Source organism: Tupaia chinensis, unplaced genomic scaffold (genome assembly GCF_000334495.1).
Source record: "Tupaia chinensis unplaced genomic scaffold, TupChi_1.0 Scaffold138517_1, whole genome shotgun sequence".
Lineage (NCBI taxonomy): Eukaryota > Metazoa > Chordata > Mammalia > Scandentia > Tupaiidae > Tupaia > Tupaia belangeri.
In genome coordinates this window covers 2,155,252-2,169,569 of record NW_006198412.1, presented here as the reverse complement: position 1 = coordinate 2,169,569, position 14,318 = coordinate 2,155,252, and the positions used below count along the sequence as shown (strand labels likewise).

The 14,318-nt window shown below is 42.2% G+C and overlaps 1 long non-coding RNA gene across 1 annotated transcript in view; it reads right to left on the bottom strand.

Annotated features, from left to right (window-relative positions):
* LOC102489315 (uncharacterized) overlaps positions 1-13,525 on the bottom strand; it is a 51,034-nt gene extending 37,509 nt beyond the window's left edge. The window contains exon 1 of the long non-coding RNA XR_336430.1: positions 13,478-13,525. This is a non-coding gene — a long non-coding RNA (uncharacterized LOC102489315). The remainder of the gene's footprint in view (positions 1-13,477) is intronic.
* Between the last annotated feature and the right edge of the window lie 793 nt (positions 13,526-14,318).

Sequence of the window (14,318 nt, the reverse complement as noted above, 5' to 3'; positions counted from 1 at the left end):
TCTTTCTTTCTTTCTTTCTTTCTTTCTTTCTTTCTTTTTTTGAGGGAGAGATTTTTGCTATAGGGCACATGCTCTCCAGAGAGACAGGGAGACAGAAAGCGAGAAATCATCTCCCAGGGGATGGTCACCTTGCAATCCCTTCTCCTCTGCTCTCCTTTTGGTATCTTGGGCACTCACAGGCACCCCAAGTGAATTTTAATCCATTGGGTCCAGAACACCAACAGCAGTCAACTATGTGGGAGTCCAATGCCTTAATCACTACACCACCTGCTGGTCACCACAAAAAATACTTTTCAAAGCTGCTCTCATGTCTGCAGTTTCTCAAAATAATCAATATGCCAAGGACACATATTTTAGGGCGGCAGCATATTTCTGGTTTTTCAACAATCCTAATTTGGAGTCGTGTGTCCTAAGCCCCATTAGACTTTTGCTCTTCCATTCCCCCTTGAAGTTTGCATTTCGGAAAAAAAAAATAATAATAATAATGAAGAAGAAAATAAAAGAAAGAAAAGCCTTCCAGGTCCTCAAGTAACCATTCCTGACTTAAGAGACTGGCAAGAGGCTTATTTAGCCATTATAAACATTGATATACCCTTGCAAAGGACAAGCAAAGAAATTCTGAAAAATAAGGAAATGGGAGAGAAGATTCTTTTCTTTTAACTTGCCAGGGGGCATATGCACTCACTTGAGAGGGACAGAAAGAGAAAGAGGGGAAGTGAGAAAGCAAGAAAGCACCCTCTCACACCGCATCCCCTTCTGCTCCATCTCTCCCTCCCTGTGGGATTGTAGGCATGCGTGCACACGTGCCTGGTGTGTTTCTAAAGCTGCACAGTTGGCCATGTGGGAGCTAGCCTCCTTAATCACCATGCAGTGGGCTGGCCCTCTTCCTTTATTTTAAACAGAGAGAATTAAGACAATTTTAAATTTGTATTTGCCTTTACACTATCTAGCTTCAACTCGGAAAACTGAAGGGCCAGTCTAGCTTCACGACTCCCAGAGGAGTCTGCCAAGGCCTTTGCTGAGACTGAGTAGCTAGACTGCATTGGGACTGAACTCTGACCGTAGCATGAGCCATGTGGAATAGAAGGGAGTAGTATTTCTCCAATGTCCTGTTAGGGCTCAGTGAACACATTCCAGAATACAGTGTTTTGACATGTTGAAGTAAAGAAACAGCCTCAAACACCGTCTTTCTCAGACCTACCCTCCAACTCCTGGTCTCTTACCCTTGGGCCCTCCTAAAGTGCAGGGAGAAGCTTTTCTCTGGACTTTTCTTTCTTTCTTTTTTTAAGAATCTACCTAAAAACAAGATCCACCAGAGAAGAACACAATCACCTTCAATCTTTCTAGGCATTTTTATTATCCAAGAACGATTAAACTCATATTACAGAGGAAGAAACTGAAAAACAAACACCACACCTAAAACCCATACAAACTTTTCTTTGGGCCCCTGTTCACCCTCTGGGCCCACTCACTTCAAGAAATCATTTACTGGGACCAGCAGTTAGTGTAATGGCTATGTTGCTGGACTCCCATGTAGACGACCGTGGTTCACATCCCAGACCCGGTGGCTTAAAACTCACGCCGGGCGCGTGTGTGTGCGTGCCCAAGATCCCGAGAGGAGAACGGAGAAAAAGGGACTGCAGCGTGGCCATCCCCCCGGGCGTGATTTCTTGCTTTCTGTCTCTCTGTCTCTCTCTGTCTGTCTGGCGAGCACATGCGCTCTTTAGCAAAAACCTCTCCAAAAAAAAAGAAAAGAAAAAGAAAAAAAGAAATTGTTTCCTATCTTCTAACCTTGCCTGCAGCACTCTCATTCTGCTCTCTCTCTCTTAAGAGAATATTCAATCATCGGCCCATTATGGAGTCTCATACTTTTGTGTATAACTCCCATACATATGCACATAAATACATTTCTTATTATTTTTTCAAAGTTGGCTAGAGGGTGCAGATGCTTGCCAGAGACAGACAGAGACAGACAGAGAATGAGAATGGACTCAAGTATCCATTCCTGACTTATGAGATAAGTAAGTGCTAAATTAATCTCTTCTCCATTTCTCTTCTTTTTAGGATCTTGGCCACGCACACATAGGTACTCTGAGTGTTTTTCAAGCCACAAGGCCTGGGGCTTGAACTGTGAAGTTAGCTATGTGGGATCCAAGTACCTTAACCACCATACCATGAATTGGCCCATTTACGGGTTTTCTCCTACTAATCTTTTTTTTTTAAGAATTATTTTATTTAGCTTTATTTACTTGTTTAATTATTTTTTAATTTGACCAGAGAGGGACAGAGCATGAGAGAGACAGAGAGAGAGAGAGCGCACAAGTCGCCAGGTCCAGGATTCAAACCGTGGTTGGCCATGTGAGAGTCCAGCACCCTTAACCACCATGCCACCTGCCAGCCCCTCTCCTACTAATCTTTCCATCACAAATTCATTTCAGCAGTATTAGATGTGAACCTTCAGAGTAGAGAGAAGTTTTTCGTTCACTCCTGCAGTTCCTTCTCTAGAATTTAAATACCATTTTTGAAAGTGAAGATTTTTAGAAGTTATATTGAGGGACATTTGAACAATAGCTATCATTAATTTAGCACTTAATATGTGCCAGATCCTGCTAAATGCATTCTATCCATTAGCTCGTTCTATTCTCAGAACAATCTTCTGAGACAGATACTATTATTAGTTTCATTTTATCGCTGTAGGAAATTAAGCTTAGAAAGGTTAAGCAACTTGCCCAAGTTCAGATCTAGGCAGTAGTGGAATGAGACTTGAAATTCAATTCTGTCTGACTCCAGAAAACAGCTAATTAACAACCACATAACTCTCTTGCAACTATGTTAAGCATGCTTCCCTTGCCATAAATGGAGTACCTTTTGTAGCTCTGAGAAAAGAATTTGATTTTTGCAAACAAGGAGGATATACTATATCTTCTAGGAAAAAAAGGGGAGGCACTTGTAGCTGCATAAACATTAAAGTCTATTTTATGTCATTTCCATGAAAAGAACTGGAAAATTGGATAAGGAATATTTCCCCATATTCAAATACTTCAGAAATTTACAAATTACTCAGAATAGTAGGATCCACAGAACAATGCTCCATGAAAATAAGCCTTCTCCACTGTCCAAGAGGTAGGAGGCTATTTGTAGTTGCAATGCCCTCTTTGGTTTATGCAAATAGTGTTAAGCAAAATAACTTTAAGTGTATCTTAAAAAAAAAACAAAAACAAAAACAAAAAACCCTCAAAAGAAAAGTACTTCTACAAAGCCATTTTCAGTGTTCCAGGACCTCCTGCCGGACCCCTGCACTTACATGTTCCCTTAACCTAACATGCCTACTGCAGGCATGCACCTTTGAAGTCCTGTGTGCTTCCGCAGCTGTTCTACCGCTAAAGAAACCCATCTCTGACTCCTTGGTAAGGGAAGCAAATTTTCCCGCATTTCCATCCAAACTAAGACCCTCAATGGCCAACTAAGCATCTCTGGTTCTTAACTTCTTTCCCTCTTTGCTGAGAATTTAAGTAATGCCCCAAGTACTAGTCAGGCAACATTCCAAAGAGTTTTCAATCACATAAAAACCTTCAAGTCCCCCCTGTTAGATTCTCCAGACCAGATCCCAATCTCATGTACTTACTTCTGCCTGACTGGCAGAGAAAGAACAGAACAAAACTCTCAGGTCAGAGGTGCATGCTTGTATCAGATGATATGAGCTTTCCCTGGAAGGGTGTTTGTCTCTTAGGCCCAATACCCCCGGGGCCTCCTGGCTAAAGCTATGCTTTCTTCTGTGCACTCTCATAGTCTCTGATAAGGTCCTGCATCTCCCAAGGTGCTCCGGAGTGGTTTGAGTAGACTGTCCATTCTTTCCGTTCATCCAGTCTCACAGAGGTAGGCCGTAGGGAACTACAAACCAGGGTGTTTGTTACCCTTATATTACATGCACATGAGGGATCCTGGAGCCACAGTCACACTGGACCAGAAACCAGCTGAGAGCAATGGCGAGCTTTTAGCAGAGAAGTGTCAGCTTTGCTTTCGAGAGTTTTCTATGGTGGTGCCCTGCCTGCAGTACTCAGGACTTCACGACACAGTATTATAGTAACAGCAATGCTAACTTTCATCAGATATTGATTTGCCTTGTAGCTTCACTTATTCTTCTCAAGAATGATGTGAGTTAGGACATCAAGCTGAGGATTGGGAGGTTCCTTGTCCAAGGCCACACTGAGGGGCTGAACCAGGATTCACTCTGGTCTGCCTGGCTTCAGTATCTGCTCTCTGCTGTTGCTAGGCTACTGATGCTGATTTGGCAGTCCATTTTGTACAGCCTACTAGTACTTTAAAAGACGCCTAGAAATGTGAGCCAATATTTGAAATGCAAGCAATTTCACGTGTAAACACATAAAATTCTAACACTTCTTTAAAGGATATGTCTGGCAACATTGGTCCCTCAGTCCCAAAGCTCCTGTCTACCGGCAGGATTAGGTTTCCCCTTTAAAGGGGGACAAGTTCTCAAGAATGATGTGAGTTAGGACATCAAGCTGAGGATTGGGAGGTTCCTTGTCCAAGGCCACACTGAGGGGCTGAACCAGGATTCACTCTGGTCTGCCTGGCTTCAGTATCTGCTCTCTGCTGTTGCTAGGCTACTGATGCTGATTTGGCAGTCCATTTTGTACAGCCTACTAGTACTTTAAAAGACGCCTAGAAATGTGAGCCAATATTTGAAATGCAAGCAATTTCACGTGTAAACACATAAAATTCTAACACTTCTTTAAAAAGGATATGTCTGGCAACATTGGTCCCTCAGTCCCAAAGCTCCTGTCTACCGGCAGTATTAGCTTCCCTGTTAAACGGGGTACATGCTCTCCTACACCATGATTTTCAGTGCTAGGTCTATCCCTGAACTGCACCGTCCTAGAAGCAAAACTCTGGGCTAACACCACATCTCAGGTTGGATAGGAACAGAGACCACGGGTGTGAGTTGCTGATGGTTTGTGGCAGGTCATTGGTTTGTGGTTAATTCCAGAGTCAGTTCATCTCTGAGGGAGATGGCAGGAGAAAAGAGTGGTGTGCAAAGTGCTGGGAAGTGACTATAGGCCTGGGATTTGTTCCAGGTTCCGCCACAGGCTAGTTGTGTGAATCATGTTGAGTCATTTTCCTTCTGTGCCCTGATTAAAAAGGAGAGATTAGGGTTGATATTATAAGGTGAGTGTCAGCTCTAAAACTCTTCTATGTTACTGCTGGTAAGTCAAATTTTCACAGGAGGAACTGACCTCCACAGTGTGCCTTCTGGATGTGGACAATGGGTGTAAACGAACGGGGCGGCTGCAAACTCTGCTGGCTCAGGTTTGGAGTAGCTGGGAGGCCGTGGACCCAGCTCAGTGGGAAGAGATGTAGCCCAAGTCACCACAGCCATTTTAGATGACAGAGCTTCCCTATGCATTAGTTCAGAGGTCAAGTCAGGGCTTGGCTCTTTATTTAGAACATTTTTTTGGCAGAGCCAACATCTAACCCCAGACAGTATCACTGGAAACTCTATTAGAGAGAATTTCACAACCTTTCAGAGCATTCAGAGGAGCCCACAGGGACTGTATTGTTTTCTTCTTTTGTTCTCTTCTAAAGCACAAACCTTGTCACAACAAAGTGAACCTGTTCTCCAATTAGAACAGTCATGAAAACAAATAGTTACCCACAAGGCTGCACTAAAAGAAATCAAAATAAGTCAATGGGTCAGGCACAGGTCCAAGAAAAAACCTTCATAATATATTTTTCTTACCTGCTCTTTTGTATCTGTGGACCTCATAATTCCCTTTGGCTTATCGTCATCTCTGAGTGTATATTTCATTGGCTTCTTAGAATAAGCCTATTTTGGGGGCTGGCAGGTGGCATTGTAGTCAAGGATGCTAGACTCCAACATGGCCAACCGTGGTTAATTACCATGCCACCTATTGGCCCCACATTTCTGATTTTTAAGCCACCTGGTCTGCAGTATGGAGCCTCAAGAAACTAATACAAACTAATACAAGCATGAAATCTCTGTGAGAGAACAGCAGGCATCTAGGGGGCCAAAGTACAGAGGTTTCCTGATGAGTAGCAAAAGATAGGAAAAGTGGAAGAATGTATTAGGTCATTGGGAAACTCATGACCTATTTTTCTATGTTTATTTTGTGTGTGTGTAAAAATGCATCATGACTTTCCCAATGACCCAATAAAATAGGAAGCAAGAAGTAGTGATTATATTTTGTCTGTGGTATTTGTGCACTTAATGATTTTAAAAATACATTTAATTTAATAAACAGTTACTGAATGTTTGCTAAGTACCAAGATCAACTTTTCCTCTGTAAACTTCTAGCCAGTAGAAGAGAGATGAGCAAATAGGCACGTGCCATTCAAGGGTAGATGGCGCTCAGGGAGAAGTACGAAGGGTCGAGGCAGCAGGGCAGCCGCATACAGCTGAGCAGGCTGCGTACCGCACCCCATGTGCTCTGATGCGAACGCTCTCCCTCAGGGTCAGGTGCTCCACAACTGCTCAGTGAACATGGCTGTTTCTTAAGAAGGTAACAAGAGGGACATTTCATTCTTTCTGAGGGTCAAGAAAAGCTTCCCAAGGGAAGTACTATTTAACTGAGATTTGAAGAATGAGTAGAAGATGATCAGGAAAAAGAAGCTGAGGGTGCTTGAAGAATTGGAAAACAGACATTAAAAACAACAACAAAAAGAAAACAGCACATACCCAGACAGTGTGAGCATCTGCGAGGTGTGTACCCAGTCAGGGGTTCCTTAGAAAAGAAGTTAACTACTTTATTTGCTATTAATCATACTTTTTCATTAAGGCCTAGAGTCCCTTCAGTAAGTCCAATCTTATAGTAAGACTTTTTTTTTCCTGTGGTTACTTAAATATACCCCTAAGTAAAGGGTATACTTAAAGTCTGTAGATCTTAATCATAAAACCAACTGATACAATTTGCTTTTAATAACATAGTTTAGGTGTTGAATGTAATGAAATAGAGTAGAATAGAATAGAATAAATGTCAATGTTGCAAGCAATGGTTTGAATATGCCTCCCTCCAATTTATGTGTTGAAATTTGGTTCTTATTGTGACAGTATTAAGAGGGTGGAGATTTAATCCAAATATGGTATTAAGAGGTGGAATTGGGATCAGCAGATGGCATAATGGTTACATAGCTGGACTCCCACGTAGTCAGCCACAGTCCAAGTTCTCAACCCAGTGGCTTAAAGCTCACACTAGGTATATGTGTATTCATGCCTGAAATCCTAAGAGGAGGAGAAGGGATTGTGGTATGGCCAGTCTCCCTGGGGGTTGATTTCTCTCTTCCTGTCTGTCTCTCTCTGTCTTGCTGGTAAGTACATGCACCATATAGCAAAAATCTCTCTCTCAAAAAAAAAAAAAAAAAAAAAAAAAAAAAAGGGAAAGAAGGAGGAAGGAGAGGAAAAAGAGAGAGAGAGAGAGATGAGAGATGTGAAATCTTGGGGCCAGCAGGTAGCATAGTGGTTAAGGTGCTAGACTCCCACACAGCTGACTGCAGTTTGAGTCCTGGACCTGGAAGCTTGCTTTCTAACTTTCCTTCCCTCTACCTCTCTTTCTCTTTGGTAAGCAAAGGTGCCCAATGGCAAATTAAAAAAAAAAAAAATACAAGATACAATGATATGAGGTGGTACAAAGTTCATTCACATAGAGAGAAAGAACCTGCTCAAGTTCTACCCTTGGAACTAGAAAATTAGTCTTCCCTTGAGTGCTTAGTAAGAATTTCTGACTGTAAAGTCCAAGCTTACCCAGACAGAGGCCTGGGGGCTCCACTGCAGCTTGCAGAATGCAGACACAGCTTGGCTGGTGCAGCCCTGAGCACAGGGCAAACTGGCCAGGCTACTCCCTCCTAGAGGCGTAGGCTCCCTACAGTGCACTGGGTGTTCCTCCAGCAGCACATAATAGCATTCAGGCAAGACCAGGCTACACTGCGCAGTGGTGCTACAGACTGAAGTGGGGGTGAGGGTGGAGCATCCAGGGAGGCCAGGACAGCCCACGCCTGGAGAGCAAAGAAGTGACTCAGTCTCATTCTTCATCTTGGGACTTGAGGGGAAAGCTAACGGCTGGCTGTTCATCACTAAGCCTTAGATTCAGTTAGGATAAATTGATGACATTCCATCCTAAAATCAGAAATTTCAGGCGTGGAAGAGACCTAAAGTTCAGCACGTAGGAGAACTCCTCACTCCTGTCCTTCTGTTCCCTCCAGAGCTCCCCTGTCCTGCAGCCAGCCACATCTGAGCAGCTCTCTGAAGCTTTTTTCCATGACATTTATTATCTTTGGAGAGCTCCACCCTAACCCTGTTGAGTGACCTGGGGCCATCACCTTCTCCTTCCATGCCTGCACCTTCTCTGCTTGTCTAATAGGATTTTTGATGAGATCAATAAAATTACTATGTGAGAGAGCACTTTGAACAAGTAGACTAGACCTAGAAAGTAATGGGTCATGGTGGTAACTCACAAATTTGGTGTTATCATGTTCTCTCTGACCATGGACTTCCTGTTGAAGGAGTTCAGGAAATGCCACTCCTAAATACGTTGTTTTGATACATCAGTTACTTCAAACTGAGGGCAGCTGGGGCTTTCTCTGAACTTCCCTGATCTTCCTACAAAGGGATTCTCCAAAAGGAACTCAATTGTCAAGAATATCCTCCCGAGGAATCTTACGGACCAAGGAAGAGTAACTCTAACCACAGGAGAGAAGACCAGCAGTTGACACTATGCCCAGAGAGACAATCACCTATTCCTTTGAGGGCCCGTTTATCTTTACCCTAAATGTATGCACTCTCCCCTGAATTGCCTATATCTTCCTCTCCTCCTCTAAGGCAGGTCTATAAACTTCTGGATCTCACCAGGTTTGGGGGTACTCCCTTCTATTTCATGCAATGCTCCCATAGATGTAATAAATTCAGATACCTTTTCTGCCTACTGTTAGTTTATTTCATAGACTCAGTTATCAAACTGTCAGAAGATAAAGGTAAGTCTTCCCGATTCCCACCCCCACCATACTGCCAGCTACAATGTTCTAGACTTAGGTTCTGAGGAAAATAGGTGATCGATTCCCCTGCCCAGCAGTCCCTGGCTGAGCCACTTAATAATATGATTCTCCCAAAAGGGAGTGAGTGAAAACAAATTGTGAAATTTGAAACTTTTAGATCATATCCAAACCATAGCCCCAATAAATAATGTACATCCACGTTTTCTAAAATGATACCTCATCAGAAACTATTGTTTGGTACATGTAAGAACTTTTCAACACTGGTGCTTACAAGCCTGAAATCAGTCATTGAATTCACCTGAACTTGAGTTTGTACCTATGTCAGGGAGACAAAAGAACTTGTTTCCTCTACCCTTTTAGGCTTGGTGTCTGGGGCCCTACAAATTGAACAGTCAAACAACAGATTAACAGGAGAAAAGGTTTCATTCATTTAATCTCATTTCTGTGAGTATCTTCATAAGCATATTTCATATGCCTATAGGAGTACCTCACAGAAATGAAATTGAAACTCCATAGAGGCAGTCAGACCCAAAGGCCTATAAACCATTTTCACAAAAGGAAATAAACATATGGAGAAGTTACAAAACAAAGGAGAAGGATTTTGGGTTGTTAGGGATCGTGAACTATGGGAAGGTAAATATATATACAGGAAACTAATGAAAGGTAAGGGTTATTTCAGTAAGGTTTGCTGTGCAGCTTCCTCTCAGACTTCAGTGGTGAAGAGTCTAATTCTGCCCTTCTCGGTCTGAGAAAGGAACAGGGGAATATCTTCACAAGTGGAAGTGTATGCCCTGCTTTTAAGCAAATATGAGGAGGGTAAAGAGCTTCTGTTGTTTATTAATTGCCTTCAGCTCGAAACAATCCTTATGCCAAAAAGGCATATTTTGGGGTGGCATTTTTTTTAATAATTATTTTATTGGGGCCAGCAGGTGGCGTGTTGGTTAAGGGTGCTGGACTCCCAAATGGCTGACTGCTGTTCGAGTCCCAGACCTGGCAGCTTGCTTTCTCTCTCTCTTTCTCATTCTGTCCTTCTCTGGTCAACTTAAAATAGATAAAAAAATAAATAAATAAAGTTAAATTTAAAAAGTATTATTATTATTTCTATTATTATCTATTTTAAGTTGAACAGAGAGGGACAGAGTGAGAGAGAGATAGAGAGAAAGCAAGCCGGCAGGTCCAGGACCCAAACCCTGGTCCAGCGCACTTAACCACCATGTGGGAGGTGGGAGTCTAGCACATTTAACCACCACACCACCCACCGGCCCCAGGGTGGCATATTCTCATCGTCTTCACTTGCATCGTTGTAGCAACAATATCTTCTGAACCATTTGTACCTGTGTTATTTCCTTCTCATCATCCCTGGGCCAGTAATGCCAAGAAAATCCTACTGGTATGGGTTGAAAATCCTCTTCTGTCTAACCAAAAGGTCAATTCTGTTATTACCTTCCAAGATCCCACTCATGTATAAAGGGATGACTACTGTAAAGGCAGTAAGTAAGTAGACTGATGAGAATAGATTCATTGGTCTAGAAGTATATGATGCCTAGCTGTGGACTGATTCCCAAAATTCAGTATTTGTTGAATGCCTTCAAAACCCGAGGTCCTATGCCATAGGCTAGGAAACAAAGATAAATACAGTTCCTGTCCCCAGGGAGTTTTCCTAGTTGAGATCTCAGGTATTTAAACCCTAAGTGCTCTTCAGAGCACTGTAGGTGCCATGATAGCCTGAAATGTAGGATACAATTATTAGGTTGTCAGGAAGTCATGGCATATTTTTCTCTGTAAAAATGCATCATGACTTTCCCAATGACCCAATATAACAGGAGAAACTAAATATTTTTAAATTCTGTTTTTGCTTTACTTTATTTCTCTTTCATATATTTTAAGGATTAACCGGTGGTTGTAGCTTCTGTAACTAATGTAGTCTGTAACTATTGTATCAAATAAGGTAATAAATAAGCCTGTTTACTTAGAAGAAGAAACTATTAGTCAGTTGTTTTAAACAACGGTCACAAAAATTACAATCTGGACTGGGGTCTCAGGCAAGAAATCTTAGATGGAAATATTTACACAAGGGACACAATGTAACAGGTTAAACTGGAACAACTGTAATAATGGTATCATGTATCATAACAGTTACTCCCAGATGCTTAGATCATTCTCATAGAACAGTATAGCTCCAAAAATTTGTCATAGCTTCCCTTAATCTATCTATCGTATGTCACGAGTCTGAGTCAACACATTCAATATCACCATAAGAACAAAAACAGGGTCATAAATGTCACATAAAAAGAAAAGGCAGACAAAACAATTTAGGGAAAATCATGAGGGCAAGAGTAATGCTGAACAGGGACCAGCAGATGGCATAATGGTTATGTTGCTGGACTTCCACGTAGTCGACCACGGTTCGAGTCCTGGGCCCGGTGACATAAAACGCACTCATGCGTGTGCGTGCGTGCCCAAAATCCTGAGAGGAGAATGCAGGAGAAGGGATTGCAGGGTGGCCATCCCCCCTGGGAGGTGATTTCTTGCTTTCTGTCTCTCTGTCTTTCTGGCATGCACACGAGCCCTATTGCAAATAAACCTCTCAAAAAAAAAAAAAAAAAAAAAAGCAACGTTCAAAGCTCAATCTAGAAATCATGAATACTCAGTGGTTGGAGGCCAGAGACAGCAAAGGATTCCAGTGATTCCCCTGTTTCTCCCTGCTTTGTCCCATTCACCTGACTCCTAGTCACTAGCCAAGTGTCAAGGTTGGTGCCCCCGCGGGAAATAACCTGGTTTCTTCGCTCCTTGGTGGAACAGCAGAGCCTGCATCTCAGCTCGGCTGGCTTTTGGTGGCGACAGGTACCTCCTGAGCTGGAGGTTATTTTCTGTGTGTTCCCATGCTATGTCCTGCAGTCCCTCTTGTAGGACTCACACAGCATTGCAACTGCATGTGTCTATACCACTTCTCCAACTACACTGTGCGCATCCTGCGAGCAGGGACTAGATTTCTCTTGACTTTGTTTCTTTATTTGACAGACACATGCCGGACACCTCTTAGTAACAATTCATACACAAACACTGAAGATACAGCATGGGAGGAAAACAATATTGTTCCTACACGTGTGGAGTTCCCATTCCAGCAGAGAAGATGGTCACAAATAATCAATTTTAAGCAAGATCAGAAGTTTGAAAAGAGAAGCCCAGGGTAGTGTCACAGGATAAAGTAGGGGACCTGGCCTAGGCTAGGGATCTTAGGGGGGTATTGCCAAAGGATGTGTAGCTAGAAGACACTCTTGCTTGGCTGGTTTTACCCTTTCGTGCACAATGCTCCCACGTCTACCTTCTAGATCCGATTCTATGAAATTGCCCTCTACATAAACCCAGTGTAGCACAGCTCTAAAGCCCCGCTATCTATCCCTCACTTACTCTTTTTTTGGTAATAAAACATAAGATTGAGCTGGGCAAACAGTCACTCAGATAACGACCACATTGTCCAGCTTCCCTTGTAGCTAGGAGGGGCATAGGACTAAATTACTGCCATTGGGATGTGAGCGAAAGCGATGTAACCAACATCGGATCACATATTCTAGGAGAGGAAGGGGCTCACGCCCACTCTCCATTTCCTGCTGTGCGGGAAATGGCAGGGACTGCAGCAGCTGCCTTAGACCAAACGTAGGCGCCACCACCGAGGATGCACGAGCTGTCCCAGTGTTCGTATCTTGGGATGACCTTAGGGAACAGCATTCTCTGCTCTGTACTCTAGCCTCTCTACAGGTCCTGCCAAGGAGAATGAAACTTCTGGCTTGTTTCAGCCATCGTATATTCGGATAGCCATCAGGGCAGTTGTGCCTATAGCCAAATTCACAAGTCGAGGGTCTGCCTTTTGGCATGTCTTTAGCTTAGCTCAGACTATCAAGGCATTTTCACAATCTGTCTTTAGCTGTGCATAGTTACAGCATGAGGTTGCTCTTTAGTGATTTTGCAGTTTCAATCTATCATGATCCTCATCTAGCTGTCATTTTTAAAATTCTTCCTCCCCCTTTCACTATACTTGCTCTTTCATTATTCAAGAGTTCTAAATATTTTGAGAAAAACAGAATTCTGTGGAGTCATGGAATTCCTTGGTTGGGTCACGATGTCTGGAGAAGATTGAGCCAGGAGAGAAAAGGGAAGTGAATGAGATCTGACATAAAGATGAAACCTCTCATTACCTGGAGCTCAGCTAACCACGGTTCTCATTAATGTGAACACATTCGTCACACTTTGGGAAAGAAGAAAACTGTGGCCAATGTTATTAAAGAGTCATTCACAAAAACCAATCTCCTACAAAGTCCATTTGAAGGAACTTGTCCTAAAGAAATACCATACCAATGTGCAGAGCTACGTGTGTATAGATGTTCACTGTATTAGCAAAATATTGGAAACAACCTCATGCCCATTAGTATGAAGAAGATTTAATAAAGTTTACCTTATTATAGAAGGCAAAGTAGCCACTTCAAAGGAGCATGAACTGTAAATCTTCCTGTAATACATTAACAAAATGATTCTACCGTTAATATAAACAGTAATATAGAAGGATATGTGTGAAATTATTAATAATGGTTACCTCTAAGGAGTAGAATTAGGAGATAGGATAGTTCTCCTATTTTACCATACATAGCTCTATATTTAAAAAATTTTTTTTGTAATGATAGGAATTCACAGTGAGACAGGGATCCTACTTACCCTACTCTTGTCCCTTCATGTTTAGCATAGACAAGATGATCAGTGATAGTGATAGTAATAGTAATAGTAATAGTAATAGTTATACAGCACCTGTCATGTGCTGGGTACTATCCTATAGACCTCATATACGTTAACCTATCTAATTTTCAGATATGTGCTATAATTATCTCCATTTTCCGAATGAGAAGACAGTAGCTTAGAGAGGGTAAGCAATTTTCTCACAGTAGAAGGGATGAAGCTAGGCTTAGTTACAGGCAGTGTGGCTCCAGCAACTGCTCTTAACCACTATACCATGTTATGTTGATTAATTGATAGAATGAACAGAGGAATAAACGAATGCTTGAAGAAAGAAAACACTTCCTGGCTTAGTCTCCAGTAAGTATTAGAAGAATCAGTAAAACAGGAAAGCTCATTCTCAGAGCCTTCGGCTTAATCAGAGTTTTACAATTTATCTTTCATTGCAAGGTAATGGGCTGTTTACACTCAGAGCCTTCCCAGTGCTGAAATGACACTGATGTTAACAGTTGTTGATGAGTGACTGAGAAAAGCTGAACATTTTAATTTAAAATAAGTGAAAGAATTAA